The sequence below is a fragment of the Camponotus vicinus genome, unplaced genomic scaffold, assembly GCF_025532165.1.
Source record: "Camponotus vicinus isolate PSW18456_S1 unplaced genomic scaffold, iyCamVici1.0 SCAF_2, whole genome shotgun sequence".
Lineage (NCBI taxonomy): Eukaryota > Metazoa > Arthropoda > Insecta > Hymenoptera > Formicidae > Camponotus > Camponotus vicinus.
This window is the reverse complement of record NW_028141956.1, coordinates 12,771,797-12,786,623: the sequence shown is the minus strand read 5'-3', so window position 1 is coordinate 12,786,623 and position 14,827 is coordinate 12,771,797. Positions and strand designations below refer to the sequence as shown.

The 14,827-nt window shown below is 29.9% G+C and overlaps 1 long non-coding RNA gene across 1 annotated transcript; it reads right to left on the bottom strand.

Annotated features, from left to right (window-relative positions):
• Positions 1-556: 556 nt before the first annotated feature.
• On the bottom strand, positions 557-1,776 carry LOC145967381 (uncharacterized). Its single transcript, XR_014437387.1, has 3 exons — positions 1,355-1,776; positions 860-929; positions 557-626 (listed from the first exon to the last, which is right to left on the bottom strand). It is a non-coding gene; the product is annotated as an uncharacterized LOC145967381 (long non-coding RNA).
• Positions 1,777-14,827: the final 13,051 nt, after the last annotated feature.

The following is a 14,827-nucleotide window of genomic DNA, read 5'->3' as shown; positions in this document are numbered from 1 at the left end:
CAGCTCAAAATACAATCAATATTTCAAAAAATTATTATTGTGCGGAATTTCATATCCGGTGTGTAAAATAATAAGCAGATATAAACACGTATGGAAAGAATTTATAAAGTTTGAAATTATTTTTTAAATAGAAATTTTTAATATGATTTTTATAAAAATCTTTCTCTTTAATTTTTTCTTTAATTCCTTTAAATTATAAGAACGAATTATTGTGCGATTTATAACAATCGATATACAAATAATAAATATTCACCATCAAGTTGCTTCGCCGATGCAAGATGCCTCTCCCAGGCCTCCTCCTCCTCTCACAATAGTTCATTGATCTGTAACATACAAAGAAGATTCCAATTGTAGTTACGGTCAAAAAATTAACATTTCAAAAAATTATTATTATATGTATTTAATTTTATATCCAACGCATATAACAATAAGCAGATAAACAATTTTATAAATTTTGAAAAAGATTCTACTATTATTGTGCGATTTATAACAATCGATATACAAATATTTTTTTGTGCGATTTATAACAATCGATATACAAATAATAAATATTCACCATCAAGTTGCTTCGCCGATGCAAGATGCCTCTCCCAGGCCTCCTCCTCCTCTCACAATAGTTCATTGATCTGTAACATACAAAGAAGATTCCAATTGTAGTTACGGTCAAAAAATTAACATTTCAAAAAATTATTATTATATGTATTTAATTTTATATCCAACACATATAACAATAAGCAGATAAACAATTTTATAAATTTTGAAAAAGATTCTACTATTATTGTGCGATTTATAACAATCGATATACAAATATTTTATTGTGCGATTTATAACAATCGATATACAAATAATAAATATTCACCATCAAGTTGCTTCGCCGATGCAAGATGCCTCTCCCAGGCCTCCTCCTCCTCTTACAATAGTTCATTGATCTGTAACATACAAAGAAGATTCCAATTGTAGTTACGGTCAAAAAATTAACATTTCAAAAAATTATTATTATATGTATTTAATTTTATATCCAACGCATATAACAATAAGCAGATAAACAATTTTATAAATTTTGAAAAAGATTCTACTATTAACTAATAATTTAATATTTCTATTAAGAAGTTTATAATTATAATTCTATTAATAAATTATAATTCTTTTTAATAAGTTTAATGATTTAATAATACTATTAAAAGCTATTCAAAAGTAAAAACTTTTAGATTACAGTTTTCATGTAAAAATTTCTCGCTTTTTTCTCTTGTTTAAGTCATGTAAATAAAAAGTTAAATTACGCGATTAATTACTTAATTTAAATCTCGCGTAGAAATTAATAAATAATTATATATAAGTAATATAATTTATTTACCATAGAGTTGCTTTACCGGTGCCTGATGTCTCTCCCAGACCTCCTCCTTCTCTGATGTTGTTAACGCGCGATACTTTCAACGACACTCCCGCACTCACGAGCGATATTTTTATATCGCTATTTCCGCTATTTTACGCGCGATACTTAACGATGTCCGCACTATTTCGATGCGATTAAAAATTGTATATTTGATCGCGCGTGTATATACTTAATATGTATATACTTTTAACGGCACCCGGTTTCGGTACGAGCGAAAATCCCATTTCACTTTTGAGAATCAGCTTCGAGCCAACCGGTCGGGAATGCAACGATACAACGAGCAAGGACTAGGCCCAAACCGGAAAGAAGACGAAACGATTGACGGAAATAGAGGAAAATGAAGTTCACCAGCTCTTTTTCGCGCATAATTATCCTATCTCATATCGAACCTGGACCCGCTAAGCACGATTTCAGGTGACCCGCACGGATGCTATATCACTAGCGCAGTACACAAGGCTAGTAGACGGTAAAAGAAGAGGATACCCACATTTTTTAAATGCTAACATTCAGCAATTTAGAAAATGGGGAGGCAACCCCTTTTACCGAGCGAAAATCGTGCCTAGGGGAATCCACTCGACTCCTCGACAGGGTTAACACACGCTGGGCGTGTGGCTGTAGACGAGCAAAGAGAAGGGACCCATTAACGACCATTCCGAACAATCGATCGAGTCCTAGACAATTCGGGCCGAATCACTTGACGAAGTAGAGCGTGACCATCACTAAGCCGATCGAGCGCGAAGCTCGAACCCGCGCGCCCATGTACATTTTGTACTGGACATACGTTCTGCGCGGCCGGCATCACCAAGTGCCGCGATGCACAAGGCGCGAGTGTACGTTGCATAGCAACGTGTGCAAACTCGGTGAAACATCCCAGTTAATTGGCATCTGAAGTAGAGACTCGTGACAATAAATGAAATTGGGATTTTATATGAAAAAGTCCAAAAGTTTCGCGAAAACGCGATGACGCGAGAATACTACAACGCGAAAACGCGGTAACGAAGCGCTTGCCGTCCGCGGCACGTTGACGGCACCGACGACGCGAAAGGGTACTTGGCTTCCTCTTCAGGCTCCTTAAGATTTATCATAAATAGAAAAATTTAAGATAAACCTCAAGGCACCATCCAAGTACTAAGCCCTCCCACCGCGACAAGGTGTACCCCATGGGAGGGTTATATTATATATAATTTTATATATAATATAATATATAATTTATTTTGTAACATACTATATAAATTTTAATTCGCAAATATAAACGATAAATAAAAATATAAAAGATAAGAGAAAATCTATTATATAAAGCAATGTTCAAAATAATTGATTTTAAAACTAATTATTGCGCGCAATTAATTTTTACATTTTTACTTTTAAATAGATATATTTTAATGTTATAAATTGCATATTACAAAATAATTTATATTTCTTAGATATAAACTTTTAAACATATGATAAATAAAAAAATTTCTATTTTTTTCTATTTTTTCTATATTACAATTTAAAATCACTATTGAATCACAATTAAAGAAATAAAACCAAACGAGAAATATATAAATTTTCAATATATTGTTACATCCGCGGCGGCGACTTCGAGATATCGAAGCGCGTTCAACACAATCGGGCACTCGCGTACCGCGTAAAATAACAAGACACTCTTAACGGAAATTAAGAATTTTAATTAGAAACACAGAATACACAAACAACAAATAATAACAGGGGAAATCTCGCGTTAACGACCCGTAATGTAAAACGCGTCCGGAAGAATAGCTTGACAGCTATCCTTCGACTCAGCTGACCGTCGTTGTTATACAACAATATATACTATTGATAAATAATTTATACATTGTTGCGTCCGCGAAACGATATATATCGAACGCGTGTGACACAATCGATCGACACACGCTTCAGAAAAATTCAGAATAATCGTAAAACGGATCAGAGATAGACGCGCGTCCGCACAGTTTGACAGCTGGGCTCAGACTCTCTGACAGTCGTTGTTTATAACATCTTGACAACGCGCGCGGAAACAATCTTGTTCCGTCGACGTACTTCCCGCCGAAAGAATTCAACGGATGACGAATACATCCAAGGGGATGGGACGCGGGGACGCAACAATATAATAAATAATTAATGTAATAAATAATTAAAATATTAATGACTTACATCATATCTTATTGATCCATCCATTTCCAAGATCTCCTTTTTTCTTTTGCTTTCTTCGCTTTTTCCTCGTGGCACTTCAATCCTCGTTACACTCGATTGAACTCCTCGTTGCACTTACACTCACTCACGAAAAGTTTCTCGTTGCACTTGCAATTGTCGTTAGAGAAAGAATTTGATAATATATGGAACGTCTCACATCACTACCTCACTGCTCGAGAGCCACTGAGCGAATGATCGTAAGTCAGAAACATTACCGCGGTACTGTTTATATCGCCAAGGTTGACTATGGAAAGGAAGAATTTGATAATATATGAAACGTCACTACTTTATTGTTCAAGGATACTGTGCGAATGATCGTATCATAAACATTATCGCGATACTGTTTATATCGCCAAGGCCGACTTATACTATGTTATTGTTATAATTCGTCGTTGAAATATTCTATGAGTGATTGCCGATTAAGAAAATTTAAAATTGATCGAAATTTATTTAATTTTAATAAGTATCGTTAGAGAAATTATTATAATAAGCATTAATAATCGAAAGATTATAACAAAATTAATTCTTTTATCCCCTTTTATGTATCCTTTGTTTCAATTGTTATTCGCAGTAATTAATGATTACGATTCGATAAGGATTTATCGCTGCGATACAATTTTATGTCGTTTTTCATAAGTTAATTAATTTTTAATTATTAATAATTATATCAAATTGTTTCGATATTAATCGTAATCGTATTTAGAAAGAAATTCGATAATATGCGAACCGTTTCGTACCACTTTATTGCTCGAGTATCACCGTGCGAATGATAACAAAGCCGTAACATATTAATAATAGCGTGCTATTGTTTATATTGTCAAAAGTCGAACACCGTGTTATTGATAATTCGTTGCCGAAATATTTTACGTACTATAATATATACATGAAAATATTAAATTGTAGAAGTTTTTCAATTTATAGATTAATTAAACGATTATTTATTAAACAATTAATTAACATACAAAGCATTTCGCATCATTACTTTACTGCTCGAATGTCACCGAGCAAATGATAACAAAACCATAATATACAAACAATAGCACGCTATTGTTTACGTTGTAAAAGTCGACCATTATGTTATTGATAATTCGTCGAAATATTTTATATACTATAAAATATACACGAGCGGAATATTAAATTATTAGATTTTAATTTATTGATTAAATTTGATTATTTATTAAACAATTCATCACGGAGCTAATTATTTGAATTTATTCGAATTGTTTTTGAATAATGTATTAATTAATTCAATTTTGTTTTTTCGCGCAGGGAGAAATACACTTTATAGCGCATCGATCGGATCTGATGGGGTAGTGTTGGGCAACTAAAAAACCTCTCAGACGACTCATCTTTGAACACTAATATCCGGTCTCTGGGAACTATTCGCACAATCACCTAGGACCCATACTGGGATTTATTTAATCAAAGGTAATCTTAAAATTTAATATAACTGTAATTTTGAAGCCTTAAAACATTTTTACATCTATACACACACACACACACACACACACACACACACACATGACAACGAGACCGTAATATGTAAACAATAACGCGTTACTGTTTATATCAACAAAGCTGAACATATTATTGGTAATTCGTTGCCGAAATATTCTATGCATTATATATTATACACGCGAAATATTAATGAAGAATTTTAATATTTATAGATTATTTAATTGATTATTTATAAAACAATTAAATCATTATTTTGAAAATAATATATAAACGTGATAAATAATTTTTATAAATTACTTACCTTTACGTACTTACCTGTATGTGTGTGCCCATACGTTGGAAATTGTTACACAACTATTTTAATAACTGTACGGAATCTTAAGACGCGATCTAAGATCATTATTAAAATGAATTTAAATATAAGAATATGAATATCAGCGTATGTTACCGCCGGCATAGCTCTCAGGTTCATAAGAGTACTGAAACCTCCTCACCCAGCAAATGTCTTCGTTAAGGTGGGGAGATACATTGAGGAGGAAAATTTTTATTTTATTTTTATTTTCTTTTAATACAGAGTTTCCAAACAGAGAATATAATACATATATAAAATATATATTACATAATTATAATGTATAGAACGTAAATTATAATTATAATTTGCAATTTACATAAAAAACACATTACAAAATATTAAATTATGTAGTATAAAAATAATTACATTACAAATATATATATTACAAAATATATTACAAAATATATTACAAAATTTAATACAGAATATATAATATACAATGTATATTACAAAATATAATACAAATTTAATATAAAATATTTGAAATTTAATACAAAATAAAATTTATTATACAGAATTACACGAAAGTGTCCAAAGTATACGTATAATATAAAATTTACTAAAAATTTTTATATAGACCAGACAAGACTGATTAGTGATGATTAATTACGCGATATTTATTATTAATAATCGACATACAATAATAGAATTTAATAGAATTTAATTAGATTTATATAAATAACGTATAAACGTAAATAATCATGATCAAAAAAGTCATTAATAAAATTATTGATCGTTTCTTCGATTGTAGGAGAAAGTATTTGCATTATTGGTGCATTTTGCGCGGACTATTAAAGACAATATTCAAAGACGTGGAAAGATAGACAAAGATTCGATGTAAGTCAACGATTAAATTATAAAATATTAAATTATAAAATAAATCGCGATTTAAAATTCCCGACGAATAATTAAATCGATAATATCTGGAATATCCGATTGCGATATGTATATCTTTTATAATATAATAATCGAAGCGCCCTCAATAGACATTATTATCGCGCGCGATATAATTAATATCATATAAATGCGAAAATATTTCGACAGACAATTTGATGTCTATAATGTTTACGAATATAGTACTCACTGTCCGATTCATTTGCGAATCCTTTATAAGATAAATCGCGACTTGAATTCACGAGAAAACGCGACGAATAAATAAATCGATAATATTTCAAATATTTAATTGCATATAATTTTTATAATATAATAATCGAAGTTATCAAATACGCGGGTGATATACCGGTAATATGCGATAAAAAGAGGAGCGATCTTAAAAATGGAAAACGATTAGCATCTTGTTTCTCATCAGATTTCGCAAGATCAATCTGCGAAAAAAAGTTAAGTGATCCATTGAACGTCGGGAACTTCACTGTAGGAGGGAACGAATCTCGGATCTTCCGGACTATTCCCAATAGCAATGATTTCAGTAATAAATCAACGACAATTCCCTCGTCATTATCTTCGATTCACGAAATTGATATTCACGTCAGAAAACATGTTCTTCCATTATTAAGAAATATATTTCTTTATTAAAAATTAAATGGATATAGCAATTTTTATAGAAATGTGATTACGAACGATTATATTTATAAATAATAAAATCCATGCACCATTGGAGTTTGTGTTAAATGTGCGAACACAATAATTTTGGGGTACCGTTTGCGCGCGCGAGACGAATCGAACCCGATAACAGCAAGATTTAAAAAATTTCAATTCGAATAGTGTGCAAAATAAAATAAATCAAATAATTTTTAATATATAATTAATTCTAGATTAATTTTCTAAAATTTTCTTATTCTTATAATGTTTAAATTAATAATTTTTTTTTTTTAATCAATATCTTGCTGATATAAGGGTACCCATTCGATTCGTCTCAAAATTTTTAAGTATTCGCACATTTTATGTAACATTCATGTATAATTTCGCGTATATATAATATATAATATTAATAAAAATTATAAAAATATTTTGGATACGTTAATTTGTGCATGTATTTTATTATACATATATATAAAATGGTATATATCTAAAAATTAATATTCTAAAATGGCGATGGATGTCCAATACCTGCAAATAGTTTCTTAAAAGAAACTAAAAACTAATATTAATATCCCCAGTACCTAGAAATAATTAATAATTAATAATAAAATATATTCGTTCGTAATCATTTTTATCAAACAATTAATAAAAACTATTACAATATGAAATTACTTGAAAAATAAAAATTTATACACAACGCTATATCCATATTTAATCTACTATTAAATCTTTCTGGCATTAGACAATAATAATACCAATCCTAATAATGACAGAACATTTTTAACGAGAAGAAAAAAATAGATGCATTTTCTCTCACATCTAAATATATATTATTTAAATTAATTCGACTTTAAAGAAGCGTATGGCGTTCATCGTTGAATGACTACCGAAATCATTGCTGTCGGAAATTGCCAGGAAAACCTGGGATTAGTTCCAATCTTACAATAAAAATTCCCAATTTTTAACGGGGCACCGAACTAGACGTCGCGAATGGATCTTACAAGATGAGAAATAATTCTCCATAATGAAAATCGTTTCGACTCCTTGGCGGTACGAGCCACGCAACTTTCATTATCGTTTATCTAACGAAAGGAACAACGATAACTCTTTTATTAAAACGACAATCTCGTCTAAGAACGTGAAGAGAAAGCGGGAAAAACACGGTGTTTTCGCAACTGTAATTTATAACTTATTTATGAATATTTTTCGATACGAAATTCGTAAATACACAAATATAACTGAAGAAACAAATTAATAAATTCATCATAATTAACTCGCGATTCTACAATATCGAAGGTGATCGTTAAATTTTGTGAAGCTAATATTTCGTAATAATCGTTGACTTATCACATCGAATCTTCACATTCTTAATCCATATTTCTTTATATTTAATTAACAATATTTAGCAATATTATCTGACGAGAGAGATAGCGATAAGATCCTTTATTAATTCAATCTCGTTTGAAAACGCAAAAAGAACGCGGAAAGAGCACGGTATTTTCACAATCATAATTTATTAATTTATTTTACGATTATTTAGTTACGCGCGATATGGAATTCATAAATAGATAAATCTAACGGAAAGCAAATCATTAAATTTATAATAATTTGACTCGCGATTCTATAACGAAGGCATTCGTCAAATTTTGTAAAACTTATATCTGATCATTAATTTAGCACCGAATTTTTACATTTTATATACAAATTTTCCGAATTTATTAATGACTCTTTGATATGAAAATATAAACAGTTACTCTTTTATAAATATTTCCAAAATATATACTATAGAATCAAATATGTTAATTTATTGAAATTACTATTATATCATCATTATACGTATACTTTCGATAATTTTCGTGTAATTTACATAAGAATGTATTTACGTAATTTACAATCGTAAATACTATTTCATGTAATATAATTATAGTTATAATTGTATTTTATACACATTTATGTCAATAATTAAAAATATCAATATTAGATTATAATTAATATACAATTATAACTATTTACAATTTACAAAACACAATTTACTGATTACAAATTACAATTTACAAAATACAATTTATGTTATCAATATCAAATAAATGTACTTGATTTATTCAAATGTTTAATAACATAAATAATTTGACATTGACAGCATTAACATTTGGACTTAATATTATAGCTATATATTAATTTACACATATATATGATATATTTTTAATTTTTTAAATAAAATATAACATGTTAAAATATATCTTGAACATTTATAATTATGCAATTTGTTTAATATTCTTGAAAATAATTTTGATAATTTAAATTTCATTTTTAAAACATTTTTAAAGTAAAAGTAAATTCAATTCGCTCATGATTAGTTAAATGAAATAAAATGAATCTTAAGACTTTACAATTTTAAATATAATTAAAAAATCACGTTGTTCGCCACGGTTTAATAGAGAATGACGAAACGAATGATTTTACCGAAGTCCCTCTCTAATAATTTAACTATCTAACTATATCTTTATCTATCGATGTAGTATCGATGTATTAGTAGAGTTTAATAAGATTTATATAATGATTTAAACAATCGCGATTAATCATTAATAAAATTATCCATCATCTTTTTAAATAGTAAAAAAAAATATTTGCACTACTAGCGCAGACTATAAAAGATAATATTCAAAGACGTGGAAAGACAGACAAAGTTTCGACGTATAAATCAACGATTAAATTATAAGATAATATTAAGATAAATCGCGATTTAAAATTCCCGAGAAAACGCGACGACTAAATAAATCGATAATATTCGGAATATCTGATTGCGATATGTATATCTTTTATAACATAATAATCGAAGCTCTCAACAGACACGAGCGTGATATAATTATTATCACGTAAATATAGAAAATCGAAAATATCTCGACAATCATTTGAGGTCTGTAATGTTTGCGAATATACAATTTACCGACCGAATTACTTCCGAATTTTTATAAGATAAATCGCGCTTTTAAATTCGTGATAAAACGCGACGAATAAATAAATCCATACAATTCAAAATATTCAATTGCAGAGGGATAGCGATAAAATTCTTTTGTTAAAACGGTAATCTTGTATAAGAGCGATTAAAAATTTTATATTTGATCACGTGATGTGTATATACTTAATATGTATATACTTTAGTCGGCACTCTCGATTTCGGTACGAGCGAAAATCCCATTTCACTTAAGAGAATCAGCTTCGAGCCAATAGGTCGGGAACGCAACGATACAACGAGCAAAGATTAAGTCTAAACCGGAAAGAAGACGAAACGATTGACGGAAATAGAGGAAAATGAAGTTCACCAACTCTTTTTCGCGCATAATTATCCTATCTCGTATCGAACCTGGACCCACTAAGCACGATTTCAGGTGCTCCGCCCGGACATATTATGCCTCTCGCGGTTGCTATATGCTACACCAGGCTAGTAGACGGCAAAAGAAGAGGATACCTACATTTTTTAAATGCTTACATTCAGCAATTTAGAAAATGGGGAGGCAACCCCTTTTACCGAGCGAAAATCGTGCCTAGGGGAATCCACTCGACTCCTCGACAGGGTTAACACACGCAGTGCGTGTGGCTGTAGACGAGCAAAGAGAAGGGACCCATTGACGACCATTCCGAGCAATCGATCGAGTTCTAACTAATTCGGGCCGAATCACTTGACGAAGCACGAAGCAAGAGTGTACGTTGCATAGCAACGTGTGCAAACTCGAAACATCCCAGTTAGTTGGCATCGGAAGTAGAGACTCGTGACAATAAATGAAATTGGGATTTTATATGAAAAGTCCAAAAGTTCCGCGAAAACGCGACGACGCGAGAATACTACAACGCGAAAACGCGGTAACGAAGCGTTTGCCGTCCGCGGCACGTTGACGGCACCGACGACGCGAAAGGGTACTTAGCTTCCCATTCAGGCACCTTAAGATTGATCATAAATAGAAAAATTTAAGATAAACCTCAAGGCACCATCCAAGTACTAAGCCCTCCCACCGCGACAAGGTGTACCCCATGGGAAGGTTATATTATATTATAATTTTATATATAATATAATACATAATTTGAAATTTATTTTGTAATATAGTACATAAATTTAAATTCGCAAATATAAAGAATAAGAGAACATCTATTATACAAAGCAATGTTCAAAATAATTTATTTTAAACCTAATTATTGCGCGCAATTAATTTTTACATTTTTACTTTTAAATAGATATATTTTAATATTATAAACTGCGTAATTACAAAATAATTTATATTTCTTAGATATAAACTTTTAAAAATATGATAAATAAAAAAATTTCTATATTTTTATATATGAAATATTTAAATAAATATATTAATTTGAAATGTTTTATAAAACATAAAAGTATCTGAAAATATTAATTAATAAAAAATTTTATAAATGTTTTAATTATTTTAAAATAAAATGGAATATTTTTTATAAGTATATGTATTATATATGTTACAATTTAAAATCACTATTAAATCACAATCAAAGAAATAAAACGAAACGAGAAATATGTATATTTTGAATATATATATTATTGATAAATAATTCATATATTGTTGCGTCCGCGGAACGCGGTATATATCGAACGCGATATATATCGAACGCGCGCGACACAATCGGCAAAATACATAGCATACGCCGACGCTCGTGCACTCGAAAATAATAACGCGATTTAAGGTGCACAAGAATTTTAATAAATCGCGAGTAACATACAAGAATTCAGAATAATCGTAAAACGGATCACAAATAGACGCGCGTCCGCACAACTTGACAGCTGGGCTTAGACTCTCCGACTCGTTGTTTATAACAATATTTTGACAACGCGCGCAAATACGATCTTCTTCGAAAGAATTCAACGGGTGACGAATACATTCAGCGGGACGGGACGCGGGGACGCAACAATATAATAAATAATGAATGTGATAAATAATTTATATTAATGACTTACATCATATCTTATTGATCCATCCACTTCCAAAACCTCCTTTTTTCTTTTGCTTCCTTCGCTCTTTTCTCGTGGCACTTTAATCCTCGTTGCACTCACACTTATTCACGAAAAGTTCCTCGTTGCACTTGCAATTGTGTTTAGAGAAAGAATTTGATAATATATGAAACGTCTCACATCACTACTTCACTGCTCAAGAGCCACTGAGCGAATGATCGTAAGTCAAGAACATTACCGCGGTACTGTTTATATCGCCAGGGTCGACTATGGAAAGAAAGAATTTGATAATATATGAAACGTCTCACATCACTACTTCACTGCTCAAGAGCCACTGAGCGAATGATCGTAAGTCAAGAACATTACCGCGGTACTGTTTATATCGCCAGGGTCGACTATGGAAAGAAAGAATTTGATAATATATGAAACGTCACTACTTTATTGCTCAAGGTACTGTGCGAATGATAATAAAGCCGTGTAACGTATTAACAATAGCGCGATACTGTTTATCAAGGTCAAACACGGTGTTATTGATAATTCTCTCGTTGCCGAAATATTTTCTGTAATATAAAATATTCGCGCGCGGAATATTAAATTATAGAAGTATTTTAATTTATTGATTTAAATTGATTATTTTTTAACAATTTATCACGGAGCCTTTCGTTATGCTATTTATTTGCATCATAATTCGATTGTTTTACTTTGTATTCTCTCATAATCCAAATTATTTTTAGATTTTCAAGTAGAACGTAATCGTAATCGTGTTTAGTAAAAAAATTACAATACAATACGAAACGTTTCTCACCACTACCTTATTACTCGAGAGTCAAAGACAAAGCCGAAACATAGCGCGCTACTATTTATATTTTATATTGCCAAAGTCGAACACCGTGTTATCAATAATTCGTTGCCAAAATATTTTATATATTATAAAATGTACATTAACGCGGAATATTAAATTAATGAAGTATTTTAATTTATTGATTAAAATTGATTATTTATTAAACAATTTATCACGGAGCCTTTCCTTATGCTAATTATTTGCATCTATAATTCGATTGTTTTACTTCGTGTTTTCTCATAATCCAAATTATATTTAGATTGTCAAGTAGAACGATAAAGTAACACGAATGAAATATATTTGATTCTAAGTATTAAAATAATAATTATTGTCCATAAAGATTGCAACGATCGAAATGATTATTTAATTTGAATTCCTATCGTTTAATCGATTCTCGATTAAATTGTATATTGTTTAATTAACAAGGATTGAGAATATTTAAAGCATTGGTCGAAATATATTTAATTCTAATATTGTTAAGGAAATATCATATAATAAGCATCAATATGATTGAAAGGTCATAACATAATTAATTCTCTTATGCCCTTTTATGTATCCCCTGTTTCAATTTTTATTCGCAATAATGAATGAATGCGATTCGATAAAGATTTATCGTTGCGATACACTTTTATGTCGTTAATTAATTTTTAATTAATTAATACTTATTAATATTTATAGCAAATTATGTTTCGATACTAATCGTAATCGTGTTTAGTACAAAAATTACAATATACGAAGTGTTTCTCATCACTACTTTATTACTCGAGAGTCACCGTGCGAATGATGACAAAGCCGTGACATGTATAGCGCGCTTGCTATACGTCGCCAAGACCAAACATGATATTATTGATAATTCTCTGCCGAAATATTTTACGTACTACATATACACGCGGAATTTTAAATTATAGAGGTATATTTTATTTTAAATTAATTATTAAACGATTGATGTATCACCTTTTGTTATGCTAATGATTTGAATTTATTCGGTTGTTTTACCGCGCTTTTCCGAAGTCAAATTTTATAATATTTAGTTTTGCATTTTAAAAGACTCACTTAGAGTGAACTAAATAAATAAATAAATAAATAAATAAATGATGTTGAGAAAAAGAAAAAGAAGACACATAAATAAATTAATAAATAATAGCATGAAAAGAGAGAACATACTAATATTTTTATATAATAAATTATTATTAATTAAATTATTTATATTTTTATTTATATTATTTATATTATCAGAGGGACATATATGTTACCCTCTGAGAATATTTGTGGACATTGATTTTGTAGTTCATGTCCATGTTTTTAATGTCCACAGAGGGAGTATCGCTTCCAGGGATCACCTAAAACCGGGCCATGACATCTCTCAGTCTTCTCTCTGATGTTACCCTCTTTTTAATATCTCCAAAGAGCGTATCATTTTTAGAGATCACCTAAAAGCGAGCCATGATACCTCTCAGTCTTCTCTCTGATAATATAAATAATATAAATAATATAAATAAAAATATAAATACGCGGGATCGCTTATTGACAATTTAATTAGTTTCATTTGTTTACGCGTTATGTTATCTCGGTCTATCTATAGTTATTTATTTTATTCATTCAATAATTTATTTCATTTACTTATTTATTTTTCTTACGTGATGGACACTTTTTTTAATAATTATTAGCGGTTAACGAAATTTTATTTTTGCATTTGAAGGTTTAATATTATGAATACATATCCATAGTTAAAGGATTAAGAAATGACTCACACATATGGCATATGATACATTATATAAATAATTTATGTAGATTAACACAATTATATAAATAATTTATGTAAATTACTTACCATATATCTCATTAATCCGTCCGTTATTTAAATTTTCTTTTTTTCTCCTGCTTTCTGTTGTTTCTCGTGGCATTTGCACTCACTCGCGCAAATACTCGCAATTGCATTTAAAAAAGAAATTCGACAATATACGAAGCGTATCGGATCGTTACTTCACTTCAATTTACATAAATTATTATATACATATATACAGGGTGAATTTTAATGGTTGTGTCAATCTTTTTATCATACGGGAGATTACCGAT